Below are 18,855 nucleotides of genomic sequence, written 5' to 3'. Positions count from 1 at the left end.
CCCAGCAATTCCGCTCCTAGGCATATGCCCAAGCGTCTTGAAAGCAGCTATGCAAACAAACAGAGGTACACCAACGTGCATTGTAGCCCAACAGCCAAAACGTAGAAACAACCCAAATGTCCATCAACAGAAGGACGGATAAACAACACGTGGCATATACCTACAATTGAATATCACGCAGCCATAGAAATGAATCCTGATGCATGCCACAACATTATGCTGAGGGAAATGAGTCAATCGTAAAAGGACAAATACTCTATGATCTCACTAACATGAAAGATCTAGAGCAGGCCAATGCATAGAAATCAGAGTTTAATAGTGGTCCTGGGGGTGGGGAGAGGGGATGGGGGGAAGCATTGAGTTTTGTTTCTGGTGATGGGAAATTTGTCCACGGATGTTGGTGATGGTCATACAACAGGATTGATGTAATTGGTCTCACTGAATTGTACACGTGAAAAATATTGAATTGGCAAATGCCGTGGTATCTATATTTTTACAACGACAAAAATAAACAAAAAAACAGTGGCCAGTGGAGTTGCAATTGTGAGTGACACCCTGAGCTGGTGTTCAGCACTCTCACGACCCTTCGAGGAGGGGATGGTCATTCACTCGAATTTCAGGGGAGGAAACTGTCCCAAGGTCACCCAGCCAGGAAGTGGCAGACCCAGGACTTGCCTCCAGAGTCCCCCCAGGCCTCTCTCTCTGTTCTTCCCTTTGCCATGCCCTCAGGAGTCACAGGGCTGCCTGCGGGGTGCTGGGAACTGAGTTTGACTCCCCAGATCTGATCCATTTACAGATGAGGAGACTAAGAACCCCAGCGAGGTGGTGAAGGACAGAGCAGGGGCCTGTCCCCTGAATCCAGTTATTTGTTATCGCCTGCCACCTGCCCTTAAATGTCAGTAGCTAGATCTGTGCTTGGCACATAGCAGTTGCCAGCTGCCGGAGAGTTGATTCCGACTCATGATGACCCCGTATGTTGCAGAGAAGAACTGTGTTCCTTGGGGTTTTCAAGGCTGTGATGTGTTGGAGGCAGACCACCAACCAGGCCTTTCTTCCTTCTAAGGTGCCTCGGGGTGGATTTGAACTACCAGTCTTTGGTTAGTAGTCGAGCACTTAACTGTTGGTGCTACCCCGGGACTCTCATGGCACATCTTAGAGGCTCAGTAAATGTAGGCTGAGGGTTTGAATGAGAGTGTACAAGAATCTTGAAAACCAAACCAAGACAAGACCTGTTGAATACCTGAGAGGCAGCAGTGCTTCCAGGGGGATGAACCCGGTGCCCAGACTCTGTGGCTTTGGGGACAGAGGGATCAACCCACCTCTCAGTGTCTCTCCTCATCCGCTCATCCCCCAGACCTGGGCCACCGGCCCCCACCCCCCCCTTTGTTGGTTGACACCCAATGGGCCTGCTCTAGCCCCAGGAGGAGGTGAGAAAGAAAACATATTTTTAGGGATACTTTTTTTTTTTTCTTCCAGGAAAGTGATTCCAAATGTGCAATTTATTCTGAGGAACGTGGGTGTGTTAGTGGGATGGCTTCTGGGGCAGTGCTCTCCTCCCCTCCTCCCGCTCTTTTCTTCCCCCCCCCCCCGCCCCACTTTCCCCTTGCCTCTCTCCCCTTCACCCAGAGAAGGCAGGCGTGTGACACGTGCTCACAGGCTGGGGCTCCTCCTGCTCCCCCTCCCAACATTTCCTACCCTTGTGACCTTGGCTAAGTTGCTTTACTCTTCTGAGGCTCAGTTTTCTTGTCTATAAAATGGGGAGAGAGTGTATATGCATGTATGAGGGGCTTTTAAAGTATAACAGAGAGAGGAAGTCTTCAAAGGCTGACAACTGTCACTGTTACAAGATATGGAGCCCTACTATGTGCCAGATGCTGTGCCACAGGCAGGAGGCAGGGACAGGGCACGGCAGCTCTCTGTGTGTGCTCAGAGGGCTACTTATCCTTGAGCTGGGGCATCTGGGAGGGTTTGGGAGAAAGGGGCCTCTGAGCGAAGCCCCAGAGGGCGACTTTGAAGCAAGCCCAGGTTCGGAAGGGGGAGTGACAAGAAAGAGAGTGGTCTAGACAGAGGGACAGGGACAGGGGGCTCAAGGGACCTCTGTAGCCAGGGCCAGTGGTTTGAACTTCAACTTGAGAGAAGCCACTGGAGGATTTAAACAGGGGACGGGTGATTTAACTGGCTTGTACTCACGTGACTGGGCAGATGCATGGTGAGTTGGGAGGAGGAAGCTGGAGGCCAGCAACGGTCTGTTGTTGAGTGAGGCCTGGTGGCCTGGGCAGGACTGTGGCGTCGGGGATGCAGAGAAGGGGCAGGCTCTAGAGACATCTGGGCCTGGAGAAGGCCCAGCTGTGGATACAGCTCAGGGAGGAGGCCTTGAGGACAGCGCCCAGGAGACTGCAGAGAGGGAGGAGAAGGGCACTGCAGGTGGGAACTTGAATGGTGGGGTGGATGGAGGACATAGTCCCCAGTGAAGATGGACGAGGAGCAGCAAAGGCCAGAGAGGAAACCCAGAGGCAGGAGGCCATCAGGCCAGAAAGAGGGTGTGTCAGGAAAGGGGGGGCGGTGTCTGCTGGCCTCAGGGTGAGAGAGGGGTGCCTACCCTCCACATTGAAAGAGAACTGGTGTGTGTGTGTGTGTGTGTGTGTGGTGGGTGTGGTGGGTGGAATCCCGGATGGGGAGAGAGGGACTGGGACCTGAGAATTGACCAGGACATAGGAGAAGGTGGCCGGAAAACTGGAAGATCCCTCTGAGGGACAGACAGTGACTTCAGAGGGGTTTGTACCGCTGTGACCGCGCCAGGTGCCTGGCAGCCTCAACGGTGAGGTGCGGCCTGAGCAGGTGGCAGTGGGCCTGAGCCCAGAGGGCAGAGGGCCCAGGGTGGAGGATATTGGCCCAAGAGGAACTCACATGAGGACCCTTGGAGTCAAAGCTGGGTCGGGAGGTGAGGGCAAGAGGAGGTCTTCCTGGGGCCAAGTAGAGGGGTCCGAGGCCTGCGGGTATGCCGGGCCCTGAGAACCAGTGCTTCAGGGGGTAGGGAGTGGAGCAGGAGCCTGTGGAAGGGCCGAGGACTGGCCTCAGTGGGACCACCCAGGAAAGGGGATGTCTTGGGGCTGAATGAGGATCCTGGTTTGGGAGAATGGTCCTACCTCAAGAGATTTTAAATTTTTGCCAACAACATGGCATCTAGTCCTGGAGAAGAGAGTAGGTGAAAGAAAACTTCCAGGGCAGGGAGTGAAGTGACCTGGGTTCTAGTCCCAGCTCTGCCGCAGATTGTGACTTTGGGCTTGTCACTTCCCGTTTTAAACCCATTGCCCTCAAGTCAGTTCTGACTCATAGGAACCCTATGGCCTTGATTTTCTCAAATATAAAATGGGCACATGAGGTAAGGTAGGCTGGGGAGAGTAGGGAAATGCCCTGCATGTTCTCTCTATCTTAGGTTTTAGTGGACAAGCTCCCCAGGATGTTCTCTGCCCTATCCGTAGGCCTGATGTCCAAAACCTCAGGCCCGAGCTGAAGACCTTGGAGGCCTTCCTCTCGGGCAGGGCTCAGCCTCAGTGTGGCCACCTCATGGCACCCAATCTGCCCTCCATGTCTCAGGAGAGATGTCACCACCACCATGAAGCCTCCCTAGATTCCCTTCTCAATACCCTAACCCTCACGGTAGCATTAACCTCTGCCTGCCCAGTCCTCCTGCAGAGTTCGCTGGCCTTGCCCTATGGTGTCTGGCTGGGCCATGGGTTTCTGTTTAGAGTCCAGTTTCCTGTGAACTTAATGAAGCTTAAACTTCAAGGTCCCTCGCTTGCACAGTCCCCCTCCAAGGCCCTGTTCCTAATTTTGTATTTGTGATCCTTTCAAATTGTCTAAGCTTCAGGCCCCAAAGAGTCTGGACCTGCCTCTGTTGGTACCTATACCCAGCTTGAGGTCCCAGAGCCCTCCTTTCTCCTCAGGCAGCCCTCCCTGGCCTGGGCCCAAAACCGACCCAGGCAGCAGAGGGTCTCTGTTGTGGGACTCCCAGCCTCAACTTGACCCCACTGCAAGGCCAGCCCCATCTTGCTCTGTGGTCACTCAGCTCAAACAGAATCTGACTTACTCTTTCCAACTGCTCAACACCAGCCCTGAGGGGTCTCCAGCTTCCAGTTTCTGGCCCCACAGCTAACAGATCTAGGCTAGGCCTAGGTTTATATATTGGCCCCATGGCTGGCAGCTGTGTGACCGGGGGTGTCACCCACCCATCTGAGCTTCCATGTCCTCAGCTGGGAAGGATTTTGAGGCAGGTGTGTGGACTTGCCTAGCACATGGAGGGCTCAGGGTATGCTCTCCCTGCTCTGCCCAACACCGGGCAGAGGCACTGCCCTTTGAGGCCCTCACATAGGCCCAGTCCTCAGCTGGAAGGAGACTCCGCCACCACAGAGGACGAGCCTTCCCACTGCTCACCCAGCCCCTCCCTCCATAGGCCCTACCACCCTCCCCGCAGCCAGTGGGCTTCTGCTCATGGTGGGTGGCAGGCAGCCTCCAGTCTCCTGGAGTCCCCTTCCTTCCCCCAGCCTCTTGCCTGTGTCCTCCAGGTCAGAACTTCCTGGGTCCTTGCTTGGCTGGCCTTTGCCCTCTTACCAGGATCTTGTTTCAGTTCTTGAGTTTGGGGGTCACTGGCCTCCAGGTCTGCCATCACTCAGGCCTTCTCAGGAGCATATCCGAGCTCTGGCCTCCTTCCTCGCTCTGGGGGAAGACCAGAAGTTGGAGAGGGAACAGGAAGGGTGGGGACTCCCTCATACTTGAAGGATGGAGGTGGGGGCAGCAGAGGGGAAACAGGACTTGCTTTTCAACCCTGCAACTGCTCCAGCAAAAGAAGAGAGCTGGGAGGGCTCTTGAGTTTGGGAGGCCTGGTTAGGACACAAAGTCCCCCTGGGCCCATGGGGTAAGGGGTGGGTGGAGGAGTCACAGCACAGTGGCAAAAGCCAGGGCTCTGCCGTCATGCTGCCTGGATGGAATCTTGGTTCCTACACTTTCTGGCTGTGTGACCTGGGGCAAGTTACCTAACTTTTCTGAGCCCCAGTTTCCCCAGCTGTACAATGAGACAAAGTAAAGAGGAAACTCGGGGATAGCCCTTGTAGCGTGCCAGGCTTCACTGGAAGGGCAGCACCAACCTGGGCAGCAAGTACTACTCCTCCTCGAGTGTGTGTGTGTGTGTGTGTGTGTGTGCGCGCGCGCGCACGCATGCCTGCCCCAGGCACAGGGCCGTGGGCAGGAGCAAATGAGAACATTTCTGCCTGTGTGGGTGGTGATGGGCGGGTAAAGAAAGGGAGCCCTTGTGCGTTCCGGCTGTGTAGCAAGTGGGTGGGCTCACATGCACTGGTGGGCATGGGGTGGGTGACCATGTGCATCCGTGGGCTCCACAGGAGCCGGAATAGGTGGGTGGGGAGGAGGATGAGATACCCCCAGACCCAGACTTGCCCCAATCCAGGCAGGGAACCAGTGTCTGCAAAGGGCAGCAGATGGCGCTCCTGGTCTGTCCAGCTCAAATATCCTCCTCCACCAGGATGTCAGAATGTCAGGCAAGGGGTGTTGCGGCTTTCAGAAGCTGAGTCTCAGAGCTGGCAGGAACCTCTGGAGATGGGTCATGTCCATAACCCACCTTGTGTCTGGAGACCGTCTTAGTGGCCTGCCTGCTAGCTAGTTCTCTGAGCCTTGATTATCTCCCAAGACAAGGGACTCACTGCCTCTCAGAGCAGCCCCTGCCATCTGTGGCCAGCTCCAACTGTTCAAAAGTCCTTCCTTACATGGAGCTGAAATCTGGCTCCCTGTAACACCCCACCCGACCCTGTCACCTTAACTCTGCCCTTTTGGAGCCCCTCAGAACAAGCCTGTTCCATGGGCTTGTGGCAGTCCCCCTGGGAGGTGGCTCTATCCCCACATCCAGTTGCTTCCTTTATAAGCAACACCTCAGCCATCTTTGTTGAACTCTCAGTACAATGGCAGGGAAGAGCCTACACAATCTGGCACCTGGCCCCTTGGGCCTGGCACACAGTAGGCATTCAATTTATACTTGCTGAGTGAATGAATGAATGAACCATGTGTGGTCAATATCTCCATATTATGTTTGGGAACCTGGAGTTCAGAGAGGTGAAGTTACTCTTCCAAGGTCACACAGCCCGTAACTGGTGGAAGTAGGATATGAACCCAGGTACTTGCCCAGAGCCTGAGCTCTTCAACTCCAAGCCATGCTGGCTTCTCTAGAATCAACCCCTTCATCTACCAGCTCCATCAGCCCCTTCTCACCCATCTTCCCAACATGCTCATGGGTCAGAATTTCAAAAGATTTGGGATGTGATTTCTAGAGGCTGAGACCTTAGGGTTCCTAGGGATTTTTTGGAATCTCAGAGTTGGAAATTTTCTCTCCCTGTCGAGCATCTCGTCTAGGGAGTCTGTCCTAGTGGCCTAGGGGGGTAGCTAGCCCGGCCTTACATACCCTTCAGGGACAGGGCTCTCATTCCCTCTTAGCAGCCCCTTTTAATTTAGCTTATGTTGCACTGTCCTCTGTCCCCTGGACCTCCTCCCGTGGGCCCTGAAGGACAGGTCTAGGGTCCCCCCCGACACCTGAAGACCATGGCTAGTCCCCCCAGAGTCTGCTCTTCCAGGCCCGCACACCCCTTCCCAGGCACCCTCTCTCATTCGCTTTTGGTCACCCTGGTTGTGGTTCCCCTTTCCTTGGGGGAATTGTCCCAGTTTCACTTCAATTCTTATTTCCTGATGGCAGGCCCTGCTCTGGACGACTGCACATAGGGCCAGAGAGGAAGGTGGTTGATGGCAGAGACTTCCAGCCTGTCACCATTAGCAGATGCCCTCCCCTCTCCAGGCCTCAGTTTCCCCTTCTATGAGGTACGTATCGACAGTGCCTACCTCAAAGGAGAAGGAGCCCTGGTGGCGTAGCGGTTGAAGTGTTTGGCTGCTAACCAAAAGGTCGGTGGCTCAAACCCACCAGCTGCTCCCATGGGAGAAAGCTGTGGCAGTTGGCTTCTGTAAAGACTTACAGCCTTGGAAACCCTGCGGGGCAGTTCTACTCTGTCCTATAGGATCACTATGAGTTGGAATCTATGCCATGACCATGAGTTTTTTGGTTTGGGACCTCATGGGTTTGTTAAGAAGGTGAAATGAGACAACTCATGTACAGTGCTTGGCACCACACCTGGCATGTGGTCAGGGCATAATAAATGTTTATCCCCTCCTCACCTCCCAAAAGTACCTGTGTGGGAGTGAGCTTAGGTGAATGGGAGACACATTCATTCATTCAACACGATTTCTTTTGAGCACCTACTACGTGCCAGGCCTTGTTCTAATGTCGGGGACATAGTAGTGACTAAGGCAGACCCACGCCCAGCTCCCATGCTGGTGGGAGGAGACACTAGTAAGTCAGTGAAGTGCCAGCAAGTCAGATGGGGAAAAGGCCATGGAGAAAAGTGCATAAATGGCCACACAGGGTCAAAAAGACCACACAGGGTCAAAAAGAGGCCAGGCCATTCAGAGACACATCTCTCCCACCACCCTACATGGGAAGGGTACCAGGAGAGGTCTGTCTCAGAGAACTAGGAGGAGTATGCCACTGTGCTGACCTGCCACCTTCCCCACCTTAGCAGGCGCAAGGAGGTGGGCACCTCCTACCTAGGCTAACTTATCTATTTGCTCTGAGCTTAGGGCTAGGAGCCCTGGTAGTACAATGGTTAAGAGCTACGGCTGCTAACCAAAAGGTCAGCAGTTGGAGAATCTACCAGCCGCTCCTTGGAAAATCTATGGGACAGTTCTATAGGGTTGCTGTGAGTCAGAATCAACTCGACCGCGATGGGTTTGGTTTATTGATTGGGGCTAGTTGCTTGGGCACCATACTACAGATGCCTGTTAGCCTGGTCGGCTAGTGGAAATGAAGCAAAGTGAGCTTCCCAAACCTCCCCAGCTAGGGGGGTGATCTTGCCTCTGCAACAGCCTGTGTTGAAGGACTGACTTGAATCACTTCTGGTAAGTCAGGCTTTTACAACCAACCACGAACAGAATTGGAAAGAACTTTATTATACTCGCAGGTCCTGGAGGAACACAGCGTGCCCAAGGACCACACAGGGAGTACACGGGTAGAGAGAGAGAGAGATGGCAGCTCTGGGGCATAGCCTTTATCAGGGCCTGAGGCTGAAATACACACAGTTTTTGTGGGTCATTTAAAGGAGGGGGGCGGGAATAGTCAAAAGCTGGGTGGCAGTGGGGTCGTCTGTGTAGGGGTCTTATCAGCATAGTACACTCGTGTTTTGGTTGAGGCAAAGTGAAGGCCCATCCTATGGCCTGGCCACCCACAGGTGGCTATCTAGATTACCCTCAGAGTGGGTTAGGAGGTGTTGGGGGTGCCTAGTAGGAAACACTCAAATGCCATTCGCTAGGCCTCTCAGTTGACTGAACTAACATGGATGCTGAGGCAATCAATGAAACGGAGTCTGACCAAGCTTATGCCATGGGACCACTTGCCTGGGGCCACATGGTCGGTGGGGGAACAGGTGGCTCCAGGTCCCCCTTGGGGTTTTCCTCTACATATATACAGTGACAGGGCCCAGAAGTCAATAGCCCCATGGTGCAGTTGGAAGACTGAGGCACAGAGAGGGCCAGGTCTGGTCTGAGGTCACACAGTCCATCTGTGCCAGGGGACATCAAAGGCTGTAGTCTTGGGTGACCTCCCAGTCCACCCTATAGACTGGTCTGGGGTGGGGTGGTGGCAGTGGTAATGGCAAGAGTCCTGGAAGAGACTTTGGACTCGACCCTAAAAGGGGAGGCTACTAATGAGAACACAAATGTGACCTGTTTCCTCAGACCCTCTATGAGCAAGGTCTGTCCCAGGGCATTTCCACGCGGGATCCTTCCCTTCCAATCCTCGCGACAGCCTGAGATCCCTCATCCTCTGACCACGGTTCAGCGAGGCAGGCTCCTAGTCCCTGTCGCCAGCCCGGGGTGGCGGGGGGCTCACCCTGCAGCCTGGCCCCGGGGTCCGGCTGCCCACACTGCGGCAGGGCCGGCGTGGGCCCGGGCGCCAGAGCGCAGGGAACACTCGGTGCGCGCCCGGGGCCCCGGGGTGGGCGGTGCGCGGGCCCCTGCGGGGGGCGGTGGCCAGGCCGGGGAGGGGGCGGCAGCGGCGGGGGCGCTCCGGCCGCCCCGCCCCGGCCCCTCCTCCCGCCCCGCCCGCGCTGGGGGCGGCCCGGCGGCGGCGCACGCTTCCTGCGGGCGCGGCTGCTGGGGGCGCGGAGGCTGCGAGGCGGAGCCGGGCCGCCGAGCCGGAGCCCGAGCCGAGAGCCGCGTCGGTCCAGTGCCGGCCCCGCGCCGAGCAGCCTCCGCGCGCCGCGCTTGGGAACAAAGGCGCCCGCCGCCGCCGCCGCCCGCAGCCCGCCCGCGCCGCCATGAAGCCGGGGCCGCCGCACCGCGCAGGGGCCACGAACGGGGCCGGCGCCGGGGCCGGGACCGCCACCGGGCCCGGGGCCCGCGGGCTGCTCCTGCCGCCGCTGCTGCTACTGCTGCTGGCGGGGCGCGCCGCGGGGGTAAGTGACGGCGCCCGACCCCCGGCCAAAGCCCTGCGCCCGCGCCCTGCACCTCTCCGCGCGGGGCGCCCACCCCCCCCCGCACCCCGCTCCAGCCCTGGGACCCCCGCCCCTCACGACTGCCATCCGCGCCCCTCCCCCGGGCTCCCCTTCTGCACTCCCTGCCCCGGTGGGCGCCCCCTTTCTGGCATTCGCGGGGGAAGGCCACCCCTCCGCTGGTCGTCTTTTGGGGGTCATCTACCCTTCCTTTGGGGACCCCGTCAGAAGGAAGCTCGGGCGGGAACCAGAGCGCGAGTCATCAGCACCCCACCCCCCCAGTGGCTCCACGAACCCTCCTCTCCAGAGGCGGAGCAGGGTCCGCTGCCCGGGTCCAAGAGGCGCGGGGAGGGCCCGACGGCGGGCTGGGGGGCACCGAGCCCGGGCCTGGGCTGGGTGTGTCTTGGGTCTCGGAGTGAGGGTCTTTTTTGCCTCGTGGGTGTGCCCAGACCGCGGCCACTTTTAGGGAATCGGGTCCATTCCCCTGCTGGGGGAGGGCGTGTATTTGGTCCCTTGGCGGTCCCCCCTACGACGGTGGGGGCAGTGGAGGCCCGGAGGGGGGAAAAGGGGGAGGGTGACTTGTGTGAAGGTGACCTGAGGGGGTGAGTGAGTGTGACCCAGTGTCTGTGTGTGTCCACCTCAGTGAAGGGCACGGGACCTGTGGGGGACCTGTAGGGTGTGTACGTTTGACGATGGAGGGTGAGCATGTGGTCACCAGGGATGGGTGGCTGCCACCTGCCCTCTGTGTGTGAGTGCTGGTGATGGGTGTGTGGTTGGGTGAGGGTGACCCGTTGTGCATGGTGTGTCCTAGAGGACAGGCTGGGCAGCTGTTGGCCGTGGCTGTGTGTACATGCAAGGGGTGTGGGTGTTGAAGAGAGCCCTGCAGTGGGCGTGTGCTTGGACCCAGGTGAGTGTGTCTGTGTGTGTGCACGGGTGCACAGGTGCATGGGTGACCCTGTGCATGGACCGTATACACTTGAGGGGGACTGAGTGTGTGCAGGTGGAGGTATGTGTGAGGTGACCCCTTTGAGTGACCACAGCAGCGGTCGCACTGAGCTGGGTCCCAGCTCCATCAGGGGAAGCAGGAGAACAATAGAGGGAGAAAGGGCCACTTCCCCACTTTGCTGGGTAAAGTCCTAAGTGAGCTCCCCCATGCACATGTCTAGCTCCTGGTCTGGGGTAGGCTGCTTTCTAGGTGCAACCTCCTTCGTTGATTCCAGGAGCTAAGCCTGTCTTCCATTCCTCAGGATGAAAAGGGCCCAGGCCTCTCAGGTAATCCATGGGTGCCCCTGTTGCCTCTGGAAGGTCTGTCTCTCTTTGTGCCTCAGTCTGTGGGTCTGTAAAATGGGAGGATAAGCTTCTTGGGCTGAGAGTCTACCTGTCAGTCCTCCCCATCTAGGGGCTGTGAGCTAGTGGGAAGGGGAGCTAGTAAGGCGCTTGGTGGCCAAGATACCTCATCCCCAGCTCTGTCCCAGGCGGAGTGAGGGAAAGAGACCCCCAGAAAGGACAGAGCCCCAGCCCATCTCAGCAGCTGAGGTCACTTTCTCAGCTACATTTCTGGAAGACCATTCTTGAAATCAAAGACTTGAAAATCACACAGTCCCTGGTTCAAATCCTGCTACCACAGCTTGCTCATGGTGTGACCTTGGACAAGTGGTCTCATCTCTCTGACCCTCTGTTTTCTCCTCTGCAAAATAGGACTGATAACACGCTCTTCAATGAGAAGATGTGTGTACTCATCACAAAAGGAGCTCAATAAATGTTTGGTGTATAGATGAATGGAAAAGGGACTCAGGACAAAGTGTGCTAGACTTGGAGGCCAGGTGGGGCTTCTGGGCTGTGTGTCCTTGCGCAAATCACTTTCCTTGCGGAGTAACTGTTCTCTACCCATAAACAAGGTTAATTTGCTTCCCAAATTGGAAGGAATGAAATGGGAGCATGTGAGGTGAAAGGGCCTGGTGCACAGTAGGACCTCAGTAGGGCAGGGTGCTCCTGAATCTGAGGATGGGGTGGAGGTGGGTGTGGCTCAGGCCTAAGACTGGGGTGTCAGGTAAAGCAGGTTTCCAGGGTCTGGGCTGAGAGACCAAGATGGTGGGCTTGGCTTGGGGGAGAGGAAGAGCTTGGGCTCCAGGTGGGGGGTCGGGGGCTTGTACTTTCTCAGGAGTCAGGCGTTCAAGAAGGGGCATCACTGCTCTTGAGCCTCATCTGGCCAGGGATGCAAAGGGTGGATGGGTGGTACCCAGTTGCCAGGAGTGCCATGCCAGAGGAAGAGGGTGATGCCTACAGCAGGAGGGACTGAGGTTAGACCAGAAGAGCCCCGACCAGGGTGGCTCCAGGAGTGGCCACTGTGATGCGGTTCTCTAAGGACATTACTAGGATGAGCAGTGGCTGGATCTGGGCGTGGAAGGGACAAAATGATCACTGGATCTGCCAGCCTGAGAAGGTGTGTATGGGAGGGAGGGGAGCTCCTGGTAGCTTCAGTAGGGGTAGCAGGTCTCATTTATGATACAGATGAGTTGGGTGGGTGTCTGTATCTGGCATCTCCTTTGGGAGTCCCCTTCCTGAGCAAGCAGATGATCAAGACTGAGGAGCCTCTGTCTTCAGGGCCACCCGAGTTCATGTACTGAAGTCACCACCCAGAAAGGCTTGGAATGTGGGGATCCTGGAAATTTTAGTTCTTGAACATGTTCTTTTAGAAGCCCAGGGCTGGAAGGAACATTAGATTTCGTCTTGCTTGAACACTCCCAGGGATGGCTGTGTGACCTTGTGAAAATTACTTGCCTTCTCTGTGCCTTAATTTCCCCCTCTGTAGAATGGGGGGGAGATATGAGAATGAAAGAGTTAACATGAAAAGGGCTTAGCACAGTGCCTAACATAGTTAGTGCTCAACAAATGTTGATTTCTTGTTCTTTCACAAGGTTGCGGTTCTGTGGATGGGAAGATGGCTAGGGTGGGGGGGACTGTGGGGGGTGCTTTTTTTTTTTCAATCAGGGAATTCTTTTTTTTTAATTGTGCTTTAAGTGAAAGTTTACAATTCACGTCAATTTCTTATACAAAAACTTACACATTGCTACGTGACCCTAGTTGCTGTCCCTACAATGTGACAGCACACTCCTCTCCATCCCGTATTTCATGTGTCCGTTCACCAGCTCCTGTCCCCCTCTGCCTTCTCATTTCACCTCCAGACAGGAGCTGCCCATGTAGTCTCATGCGTCTACTAGAGCTATGCTGCACACTCCTCATCAGTATCATTTTATGTCTTATAGTCCAATCTAATCTTTGAAGAGTTGGCTTCAAGAACGGTTTTAGTTTTGGGCTAACAGAGAGTCCGGGGGCCATGTCTTCTGGGGTCCCTCCAGTCTCAGTCAGACCATTAAGTCTGGTCTTTTTACTAGAATTTGAGGTCTGCATCCCACTTTTCTCCTGCTCCACCAGGGATTCTCCATTGTGTTCTCTGTCAGGGCGGTCATTGGTGGTAGCTGGGCACCATTTAGTTCTTCCGGTCTCAGGCTGATGGAGTCTCTTGTTTATGTGGCTCTTTCTGTCTCTTGGGCTCATGTTTTCTTTGTGTCTTTGGGGTTCTTCTTTGCTCCAAGTGGGTTGGGACCAATTGATGCATCTTAGATGGCAGCTTGCTAGCTTTTAAGACCCAAGATGCCGCTCACCAAAGTGGGATGCAGAAAGTTTTCTTAATATACTTTGTTATGCCAGTTGACCTAGATGTCCCCTGAAACCATGGTCCGTAGACTCCCGCCCCTGCTACTCTGCCCCTTGAAGTGTTTGGTTGTGTTCAGGAAACTTCTTAGCTTTTGGTTTAGTCTGGTTGTGGTGACTTTCTCTGTATTGTGTGTTGTCTTTCCTTTCACCTAATGTAATTCTTGTCTACTATCCAGTTAGTGAATACCTCTCTCCCTCCCTTCCTACCTTCGTAACCGTCAAAGAATGTTTTCTCCTGTGTTTAACCTTTTCTTGAGTTCTTATAATAGTGGTATCATCTGATATTTGTCCTTTTGCAACTGACTAATTTTACTCAGCATAATGCCTTCCAGGTATCCTCCATGTTATGAAATGTTTCACAGATTCCTCACTGTTCTTTATCGATGCGTAGTATTCCATTGTGTGAATATACCATAATTTATTTACCCATTCATCCGTTGATGGGCACCTTGGTTGTTTCATCTTTTTGCTATTGTAAACAGTGCTGCAGTGAACATGGGTGTGCATATATCTGTTCATGTAAAGGCTCTTATTTCTCTAGGATATATTCCAAGGAGTAGGGTTGCTGGATCATATGGTAGTTCTATTTCTAGCTTTTTAAGGAAGCGCCAAATCAATTTCCAAAGTGGTTGTACCATTTGACATTCCCACCAGCAGTGTAGAAGTGTTCTAGTCTTTCTACAAACTCTCCAACATTTATTATTTTCTGTTTTTTGGATTTATATAGTGTCCTTCCTTATCCTTTGTGGTGGATTTTACTTTAAGTCTATTTTGTCAGAAATTAATATTGCCACTCCTGCTCTTTTTTTAAATTGCTGTTTGCTTGATATATTTTTTCCATCCTTTGAGTTTTAGTTTATGCCTTTAAGTCTAAGGTGTGTCTCTCATAGGCAGCATATAGATGGATCGTGGTTTTTTAAAATCCATTCTGCCACTGTCTCTTTATTGGTGCATTTAGTCCATTTACATTCAGCGTAATTACGGCTAGGTATGAGTTTAGTGCTGTCATTTGATGTCTTTTTGTGTGTGTGTTGTTGACAGTTTCTTTTTCCCGCTGAATTTTCTGTGCTGACTGGTTTTTCTTTATATATTGTCTTTTCCTCTTTTTCATTGCTGTTGCTTTTGTATTTGCTGAGTCTTTGTTTTTTATTTTGATGTGTAGGATTGTTAGTTTCCTTTGTGGTTATCTTAATATTTATCCTGGGTTTTCTAAGTTTAAACCAAACTTTTATTTCTTTGTATCGCCTTGACTTCCTCTCCATATGAAAGCTCTATGACTACATTATTTTTCAGTCAGGGAGTTCTTTCGAAGCCCCACTTCTAGGGTCTGGTGGAGTCAGGCTGCAAGTTATAGGCCCCCCCTCCTGCCACATCAAGTATTTAGGAACCCCCATCCCTCTCCCCCCCAGGCCACACTGGTCAACTGTGGGCCTTGGGTTGCCAGGGTGAGATTGGCAAAATAAGCTGGGGACCCCTGAGCTGTTCTGGGCTAGGCTCTGAATGAACCATCTCCCCTTCCAGCAGTTGGGGGACAGACACAAGGACACATCAGGTGTCTACTGCCTGTTAGCCCTAGATTCTGGGGCAAGGCACCTGCTGTATGACTGCTGGTAAGGGATGCCTCTCTGTGTCTCGACTTCTTCGTCTGTAAAGTGAGGGCAGTAAAAGGATCCACTTCCAGGGATGCTGAGGTGAGGAAATGAGCTCCTTGGGTAGACTGAGCACAGCCTGCCACACATAGGCTCTCAGGAGATGGGGCCTCCCCAGGAGGGAGCCTGGAGAGGGGTAGGGAGGGATTCCTGGAGGGAGGGGGAGTTTCACCTGAGTTTTGAGCTAAGTTATATGACTTTGAGCAATCTGTAGCCTGCCCTGACCCTCAGCTTTCTCACCTGTCAACTGGGGACAAATACTTGACTTGCAGTACCATGATAGGGTGACATCCTCATGGCAGAGCCGGGATTCAAACCGGTCCCTCTTGCAGTCTGGGGAACAGCACAGTGCCCTTTTCTTCGTGTTTTGTTGTGTTGGGAGTTGATGGGGGGTGGGCTCTGCTGAAGAAAAAAGCAGTTTGCGTGGCACTGTCGTGTGTTTCAGATGGGGGAATGGGCTTGCTTGGAACCCTCACAGCTTTACTTCCTCACAGGACTTCTCTCATCTGTGAAATGGGCTGCTCTGAGAGCCATCAGGGATGGATGTGGGGAGAGCTTTGTACACTGAGGGGCTGTCAACAAGAGAATGTGTGTGTATGAGAGAGTGTGTGTATGTGTGTGTACGTGAGTGTGTATGTGCGCGAGTCTTTGTGTGTGTGTATGTGAGAGCGTGCACATGTGTGAGAATGTGTGTATGTGCGTGTGTATAAGAGCGTGTGTGTGAGTGTACATGCGTGAGTGTACGTGTGTATACATGTGTGAGTGTGAATGTGTGTTGTGCGTTAGTGTGTATGTATATGTGTAAGAATGTGTGCATATACACGTGTGAGTGTGAATGTGTGTTGTGTGAATGTGTGTGTGTGTATGTGAGAGTAGGACTGTGTCTATGTCATGTGGTGAGAACACAGCAGAGAAGAAACTTTTGGAACCTTAGGACTCTAAAATAAGTGAGGTCTGAGAAGCGACCATCTCCCTGGGCGGATGCCGGATGTCCCCAGTGATGGGGGCTCACTCTCTGTAGAGGCAACTAGGCCTGCCTTTAACTCCTGCTGGCCCTTAGAAAGTCATTGTGTGAAGCCCAAGTCTATGTCCCAATCACCCATCCCATTGTACCCAAAGCTCCCTGGTCCAACAACGATTAAAGCTCTGAGAGGTGGCGTGACTTGCTGGAGGTTACACAGCAGTCCAGAATGGAGCCAGAATGCTTTCCTGACAGGCCATGAGCTCCTTGGGGCAGGTCTGTGGCTGCTTGCTCTTCACTGAACCTCCAGGGCCAACTTGGTGCCTGGTGCAGAATTGAATGGCTCAAATGAATGAGTGAATGAATTAGTGAAGGAAGGAGGCCAGGACTGTGAGCTTTGGATCCCAGGCTGGGGAATCCGGTTCTTCTCCTGTGTAGGGGATTGGGGCACGTTGAGGCTGGCAGGGTCCTGGAAGGGCCCAAGGCGTGTGCCCGTGGGCTGGGAGGCGCCAGGGGGCCGTGTGGGGCGGGCCTGCGGTCTGGATCTCAGGGCTCTGCCACCACCACGTCTGAGTGGGATAGAGGGGTTGTGGCTCTAGGCTCCAGCCCAGCTGCTTGGAGCCTGTGATTTTGTGTTGGTGGTGGGGAGGGGGAGGGTGGCCAGAGCCTGGAGCTGCCCTTTGCTCCCCAACCCCTGCCCCAGCAGGGAGCAGGGTCTGGGCTGGCTCCGGACCACCTGGCTTGCCCCTCTGACCCCCCAGGCCTCTGTCCCCATAACATCCTCCCACATCCTGGGAACACCAGGCCAGCGCCCGGTAAATATTTGTTGACTGACTGACCCCCTCCTTTCCATGGCTCCCAGCCTCCCAAGATTCCATGAGGCTGGGTAGCCTTCACTTCCGGCCCTCTCCCTCCAGAGTAGGCCAGGCTAGAGGGGCGGCCGCTCCCCTCCCCCACTGACCAGGCCCAGTCTCAGTGCCAAACAGGAAGCTGTGATTACAGGGGGAGTCGGAGCAGCAATGGCTGAGAGCCCAGCAGTCGGGTGGAGTGAGGGTGGTCCTTGACAAATGACCTGGCCCCTTCCCTACCTGGCCACTGAGGGTGGAGGGCAAGGAGCACCTGCGCTGGCCTGTTTTACCAGGTGCAATGGGTTCCACAACTCCTGCTACCCCAGCTGGCCTTGCCTGCCTCCTCCCCACTACTGGGCCCACCTAGGCCTGGGTGCTCTGCCTGTTTTGGGGTCTCCAAGCCTGAGGATTCAGCTCGGTGGCAGAAGGAGCAGGGGCCCTGGAATCCTCCAAAGCAGGATTATAATCCTGGCTCTGCCATTTCTTGTGTGTGACCTTGGCAAGTTCACTTACCCTCTTTTGAGCCTCAATCTTCTCCTCTTTGAAATGGGGCTAAGAATACCTCTGCCTCAGGGTTGTTGGAGGATTGATGATAAGAAGTAATAAAATGCCTGGTAAGGTGCTGGGGTTAGCTCTTTCTCTGTCCCTCTCTTGTCCTCACTGAGAAATTGCTTTTTTTTGGGGGGGAAGGGGGATTAGGGGTAAGGTTTTCCTTCAGACCTGGTGGAGTGTGCGAACCACATTTGAAGGACCGTGGATGACCCAAAGCAGATCCCTGGGTGTGGGGGCTTCTGTAAGAGGAAGGACATGGGCCAGGACTGCCAATGGGAGCAGGCAGGATTTAGGCCAGACTAGAGCAGCTCACAGGGAATTTCATTCCCTGGAGCCATCAGAACTCTCTGGGGCAATTCTACTCTGTCCTACAGGGTTGCTTTAAGTCAGAATGGACTCGAAGGCAATGGGTTTGGTTCTTTTTTTGGAGCCATCAGGGAGCCTGCAGTTGAGTCTGGAGGCAGTGGATTGAACTCAACTGCTCTTCAGGCCCTCCTGGTCCTGGAACCTCAGAGAGACCTTGCTGTTTGCAGCATGGTGCCCAGGATGTGGTGATGTGGAGTTCTTCACATTCCCTCCCTGCAGGGAGCTCCCAAGCTGTGTTCCCTCCATTGCACAGGCTCAGACCTGGAGTAGGTGACTGTTGTTTACAGGTTGCAGCACTGAACCTCAGAGGTGAGAGAGCCCTAAAGATACGACCAGCCTCACGGCTGCTACCACCTTATGGGGACCCTGAAGCCTAGTGGTGTCCTGGCCCTGCCCAAGGAGGGGGCTCCCTCTCCAGCCTTCAGTGATTGCATTGAGCCTTCTGACCACTCTTGGAGGTGGTGGCATTCCCCTCATTCAGAAGAAAGCTCAGAGAGGTTAAGTCACCTGATAAAGCTCACACAGCCAGGAATTAGTGGAGCCAAATTTTCAATTGCTCCCTCCCCTAACCAAAGAAAACTCCTCCGGAATTCTGTCCGGTTGCTGACATTGTCATCACACCCTATCCAGGACCAGTTTCCTCAGTTGGGGGCAGGGGTGAGTCCAATGTCTGGACCCCCAGAATGGGATGGGGGTGGGGAAAACACTGATCAGGGCCTCCATCCCCATTCTGGGATAGGCCAGGAGCTTCTGGCCTGCCAGTCCAGCTGTCGCCTCACTCTGGGGTCAGCCTCTGTCCAGGCTTCCCTAGAGCTTCTTGCACCCCCTGCACTGCCAGCCACGACTCCCATCAATCCTGCCACCCCACCCCTCCCCCTCCCCTCCCCCTCCCCTTCCCCTAGCCTCCCCCCCCCCCCAGCTCACAGGCCCAGACTTTAATGAGGGTAATTTAGAATCAATCACCAGCGGAATCTGGGAAATCTAATTGCAGCAAACTGATTGCCAATTCTATTGTGGGCATGGAGGGGGAGGGGGGCACTGTTGGCTCATTAGGCATGTCCCCCTCCCTGGACTGGGGCTTGAAAGAGGGCATCTGGGCTTGTAGGGGCTGGGCAGACAGGACTCCCAGAGGCTGGGGTGAGTCTGTTGTACTCGGAGCAGAGGAA

The 18,855-nt window shown here is 54.4% G+C and overlaps 1 protein-coding gene across 1 annotated transcript in view; it reads left to right on the top strand.

Annotated features, from left to right (window-relative positions):
- The first annotated feature begins 9,488 nt into the window (after nucleotides 1-9,488).
- The window catches only part of SDC3 (syndecan 3), a 42,037-nt gene continuing 32,670 nt past the window's right edge, over nucleotides 9,489-18,855 (top strand). The window contains exon 1 of the mRNA XM_064281598.1: nucleotides 9,489-9,560. The gene's annotated coding sequence lies outside the window, so the exon portion shown is untranslated. The remainder of the gene's footprint in view (nucleotides 9,561-18,855) is intronic.

Source organism: Loxodonta africana, chromosome 3 (assembly GCF_030014295.1).
Source record: "Loxodonta africana isolate mLoxAfr1 chromosome 3, mLoxAfr1.hap2, whole genome shotgun sequence".
NCBI lineage: Eukaryota > Metazoa > Chordata > Mammalia > Proboscidea > Elephantidae > Loxodonta > Loxodonta africana.
This window is presented reverse-complemented; position numbering and strand designations above follow the sequence as displayed.